We start from the raw sequence: 6,054 nt of genomic DNA, 5'->3' as shown, positions 1-6,054 counted from the left end.
GTTGTCTTTAGGAGCAACACTTTTATTAAACTATTAACACAACATACCCCAGGCGAGGTGTCCACCCGACTAACAACGCTACGGCGAACCACACCTATGGGTTTGCGATCCCGTTCCGTACCACAAGCTGGGTCCCATACCGCTTGGCTGGAGGCTTCTTTAGCTTGACGTGGATCTCCTGCCTCTCCAACAGTAAGAACCCCGAGCTCCTCTCAGGGGAACCCCCTTATATTGGGCAGGGCTGGGGCTGCCTCCGCCTCTCTCTCGCCCTTACCCGAAGGCTCTCGAAAGCTCTTCCCGGACCATGTGACCACCCACTGGCCCCCTCTACTGGTGGCCCCCCTCCAGTATCATCCGGTCACGTGTCCCCAAGTCAGCCAGAGTATCACGACCGATCGTAACCCTGGCTGACTCTCGCTCCCTCAACGGGAGCCCGCACCGCACGCCATGTGTGGTGTCCCCACGCTTAACCAGCGCTCGCCCAAGCCCCCACTAGGGCTGGTACTACACCCCGTATCCGTGGTGTCCACAACAACAATGTAACATCTGCCGTGGCCTCGCAGGCCCGGCACGACACAGCGATATTCTCAGTCACTACACAGGTAACATTCATGGTGTGAGACGTATTCCCTAAGGATTTTTAAGACGGGGAGATATTTATATGGGGGGGGGGGCGGGGGGGGGGGGCAATCATGACGCTAGCACGTTGATGTTAGAGGTTTGATATATATTTGTGTGTACACTTATTTGTTAATGGTTTAATAATAATTAAATAGTTATTGGCAGTTTGCAGTGTTAATATTGTTAAACTCACCTTTTGCCCGTCCAAGGACAGGTGTATTGCTGTAAATCTGAAACATACAAGCGAAAGGCATATCGCGGCGTCTTATTAATTGCATCAATTCGTGTGCAATTTGTGAGGCCGCAGTGACACAGACCTGTTTCATGTCAAGGTTATAATCCCTTGTTTATCGTGACCATCTTTTTACTTTGATGTCTCAACAACAGCATTACGGAGATCGCGTGACGTGATGAGGGTTCTGCCTTTGTAGTGAGGGTTGTAAGTTGACACTGAGGAGGGATGAGGCGTCTCCCCCCCCCTCCCCCCCCATGTAGAGTGACGTCACCTGCTCGTGACTTTACCTATCCACGTGATTTTAACGAGAGACCCAACAATGTCGTCGATGCCGTCGTCACCAAAGTTTTAAGTCGACATTTATCGTCGGTATGTTTGGCTGCCACAATTGAGGCCTATATGCTTATTGGTTGCTTACAGTTCGGGATCAACTTTCATCTTAAGGCCTCGATCTGCTCGGTAATGTATCGTCACATTCCCGAACACAGCACGAGGTTGAGTTTCCTTACTGGGCCAACTAATCGCTCGGATGTGGACAAAGCAGTCGCAGGTGGTGACTATGACGAAGTCGCGTGATTTTCGAGAGCATTTCAATTGCAAGATTGATCTCCGTTATGTGTGTGTGGGACCCGGGTTTATGTTTGAGTCTCTAAGGCAGGGGTGGGGAACGTTCGGCCCGTGGGCCGTATGAGGCCCGCGAAATTATTTGGGTCTGGCCCTGCCAAAGCAACCGCAGGCTGGACTCGAAATTAAATACATCTAGGAGCAAACCTGGAAAAGCAGTTGCGAGTAGCAGCAACATCAATACCAGCTAACATCATCACACGCCTCACCAAAGAGAAGCAGTTCCAGCCATCGCATTATGGGCAAGTTAATAAAATGTTTGACCAAATATAACGGGCACATTTTTAAGTGGATGATTTTGTATGGCTCGCGAATAATGTTATATAAATATCCAAATGGCCCTTGGCAGAAAAAAGGTTCCCCACCCCTGCTCTAAGGCTTCCAGTAATTTCTTTTCAACCGACATTGCTTCAAGGAAGGCAAGAGGGCAGCTTTACAAGAGGCACTTAGCATAACAAGCTGCAACAATAACCTGCTATACCAGCTGGGTTGTGATGAGTGTTGTCATGGTGTCATTGTGCATGGTACGATACCAGTTCTCGCTATTAGGTACGATTGTCGCGATATATGCACGTTCCGTCAAGGGAGACTATCAGAAACCACAGACTCGGTATTCATATCCGTTATTAACGTTTTAATGTTCGGTTTTGCATGACTGCAACAGACGTCAAAAAAACTTTACCATCAAAATATACGAAATGTATAAACACTTGAACACGTGGTAGTAGTAGGAAGCTTTTGCGACCAATTTTATCCATGAGGGGGTTTTTTGGGGGGGTTAGATCACTTAAATATGTCGTTAAACCCGCCACCACCCGACAGCCAATGAGGAAGGTTTGTCACGTGAACAAGACGTGCCAATTCGTTACAAGTGCAGCACGACACCGGTTGTGTGTTGGGGAGCCAAATCTGGCTGTCGCCTGACGATGCCGGCTGTAATTACTGGTGAAACAGCATCCTCAAATAGTAAATGTTGTGGATTTACCCTCAAACACACCGGTGTGCTGTACTATTAAAGAATTGGCCACGTTCTAATTACCCTCAAACACACTGGTGTGCTGTACTAGTAAAGAATTGGCCACGTTCTATTTACCCTCAAACGCACCGGTGTGCTGTACTAGTAAAGAATTGGCTACGTTCTATTTACCCTCAAACACACCGGTGTGCTGTACTAGTTTTGAGGTGCAACTGACGACACGGACACGGTTTTTTAGTAGGGGCTGATGCCAAGGTTTATTAAGGGCTACTGCCGGTAACTTATTAAAGGCTTACGCCCAACAGGTGACAACCCTAATATCTCCCCAGGGGAAAAGGTACTGGGAGGTCCCCAGCTCCACACAGGCTATACGTGATCTCCCCCCCCCCCAGCACCGACCGAGGGATCACCCAACTCGGTCGGCCGAGTGAAGTATCACACTCGCCTGGCGCTGATTCCCCCTACCCTGGATCCCGACCCCCCAACTCTCTCCGTTCCTGGCCCTTCACGACGACCCCCTCTACGTCACGGGTTCCCCCTTATATATCCCCCGTAACTTCTGACGTCATCCCTTTTCACTCCCTGCGTGACATGACGTCCTCCACTACTCCTCTACATTACCCCCCCCCCGTGAAAAAACCCAGCCGACCCGTCTGCAACAATTATGCGAACCCCAAGGACGCATGCGTATAGAGACAACCCCGGCTGCTAGTAGAACACAACACTAGGGCAGCACGGGATCAGAAAAGTCTGGACAGTCACCACCCGGCAACGTAAGTGGCGACATGGCAGGGGATCGAAGTAGACGACTTCGCGGGCCGTCAGTGTATGCGCACGCCCCTTGAGTGCGTGCCCGCCGCCTGCCCGCTCCCCCATGTGTCGTCGGCCGCCTGAGGCGACGGTGCGCCGGCCAAAGCCGAGCCAGCCAGCACGTAGCCGAGCTGAGGCGTCGCCGGCGGCACCACTGGCAGGGGCTCAGCTGGCGCCTCTAACGGCGGCCCACTGCTTTCTGTGGCATCGGTGTCCGGACCGGGCGGTGGCCTGGAGGCCGGGTCGCCGCCGGGACACCCCCCGGACGGCCCGCTGTTGGCGGCGTCACTGTCGGTGGCTCTGCGGGCATACACAAGGGCAGGGCATCCCTCGCATTTCCACAACCCCCGCGGCCCGGCTCGTCGGAAACAGCAATCGCCGACCGCTCCAAAAATGGGGATGAATCAGGGAGCCCCGGTGGCACCACCCGCTTGAGCGGCGACGGGTGCACAGTCCAGTGACGACGGCCCCACCGGATGCGGACACATTGCGGACAGCGGACCTCCACGACCTCGACAGGGCCCTGCCATGGGCGATGTAATTTAGGAGACGTACCCACCGGCACTTGGGGGCAGTGCAGCCACGCCAACTGGCCCTTTTCCCACGGGCGGTCGACAGCCTGGTGTTTGGGCAGACGCCCGGAGGCCGCCTATCGGCTGGCCGAATTATCTAATGCCGCCAACCGCGCCTCGCGCAGCCGATCGAGCGCAATCCTCATCTGGATGGGAACAGGCGAACCCTTTTTGGCAGGCCCGAGGTCCAGTTGGATGTGCATCAGGGGTTCGGGTTCTCTTCCATACATGAGGTAAAATGGTGAGAACCCTGTCGAGGCATGAGGAGCTAACCTGTACGTGGCCAGCACCCCTGGGATGAACAGGTCCCAGTCCAATTGGGACGTGCTCACATGATGACACAGCATGGACGTGAGCGTGCGGTTTAATCGCTCTACCATCCCGTCGGACTGGGGGTGGTAGGGCGAGGTGTGGACCTTCTTTGTCCTTCTTCGTCCCAAGGAGGTCACAGACCTCCTTGAGCAAACGGGAAGAAAAATTCCGCCCCTGATCCGCCAAGAGCTGTTCTGGCGCCCCTTTGTCAAGGACGTACCCCTGAACAACGCCTCAGTGATGGACGAGGCCGATTGGTCCACCAGAGGCCACGCCATAGGCCAACGTGTGAGATACTCCACGCCCACCAAGAGGTACCTATGGCCCCGTTGGGATGCAGGGAATGGCCCCAGAATGTCGAGTGCCACGAGCTCATTGACATGAGAAACCCGGATGGACTGCAGCGGCGCCCGATCCTGACCAACAGGGGCCTTCCTCCGCGCACAGTCGTGGCAACCTTTCAAAATCAGAGCCACATCATCCTCCACACCCAGCCAATAGTAATCCCGTTTAAGGGTCAACAAGGTCTTATGGTAGCCGAAGTGCATAAGTTTCTCATGAATGACCCGGGTCAATTTTCCTCGTAAGCCAATGGGCACCACCACACAATAGCGTTCCAACTGGGCATCCCAACGCATGAGGAGGCCGTCATGTACGACGATCACCGGGGCCGCCGACGGAGCCGAGCTACGGGCCTTTGACCCAACCCGGCGTCGCAGCCTCAGCAGAGAGGAATCCTCCATCTGCAACTTGGAGCATACCTCCCGGGGGAGTCCCAGGCCAAAATCAACAGGCAATGCAATGCCACACCCGGAGGGGGTGCCGCTTCGGCCGATGCGACCAACTGGGCCGCAGTGTTCACTGGGGCCTTACAGCGGCTGGAACCCAGGGCACAAGCGCACCCGCTGTCCGGGGGCAGCCTGGAAAGGCCGTCCGCATTCCCATGCCGAGTCCCCTTCCTATGGATGACATCGAAGGGGTACTCCTGGAGCGCCTCGAGCCAGTGGGACAGCTGACCCGAGGGCTGGTCAATTCACAGGGAATACTGCAGGGCTGCATGGTCAGTCTGGACGGTGAACCGGCGACCATACAAATACGGCCGGTACAGCTGGACAAAAAAAACAAAAGCCAGCAGCTCCCTCCTGGTGACGCAGTACCGCTGCTCAGTGGGAGACAATAGGCCACCACCTGTTCCACCCCATCGATCACCTGGGCCAAGACGGCTCCAATGCCCATGTCACTGGCGTCGGTGTCAAGAAGGGTTTAGAGAAATCGGGATACCCCAAGGGCGGCGCATCCGCCAGGGCCGTGCGAAGCGCCACAAAGGCGTTTTCCTCCTCCATCCCCCAGCGAAATTTTGTACCTTTGGCCGAAAGTGCGTGCAGTGGCTTCGCAAGTCGCAAAATCGCGAACGAAACCGACGATAGTATGATGCGAAGCCGGTTCCGGCGTCGCGCCTATATGGCGGCCAGTTCCCGAATCGCAGCGACAATGGCGGCTGGATCCGGCGGCGCATAAAAAATGGCGCCCGATTGCCGCGGCGCACCCGGCGGCGCGTTGGCGGGAATTATGGTTTTGGCGGGATTCGCGATGTCGGCGATCCCACGGTTTTGGCGAAAATCACCGCCCGCCGAGTGTATGCGGTCCCCCACCTCTGCCAAAGCGACGGCGAGCTGCGCCATCGTGAGCTGCAGCGTCTCCAGCCTGGCCGCGATGGCGCACCACTCGTCCGACGGCGGCGCGGCAGCTCCCCCGACTGCCGCCTCTTCTGGCCCCGACTGGACCATCTCCACGGGGAACATCACCGGGCCCCCGGTCTCCGGGATCGTCGCCAGCTCGCCGACGTCCTTGTCGCCCAGGTGCACCCTAGGCGTAGTCTTTCGTTTCGCGCCGGATCTAGGCAT

The sequence above is a fragment of the Petromyzon marinus genome, unplaced genomic scaffold (genome assembly GCF_048934315.1).
Source record: "Petromyzon marinus isolate PM22_M1 ecotype Great Lakes invasive population unplaced genomic scaffold, UKy_Petmar_22M1.pri1.0 PM_G_Scaffold_11, whole genome shotgun sequence".
Lineage (NCBI taxonomy): Eukaryota > Metazoa > Chordata > Hyperoartia > Petromyzontiformes > Petromyzontidae > Petromyzon > Petromyzon marinus.
This window is presented reverse-complemented; position numbering follows the sequence as displayed.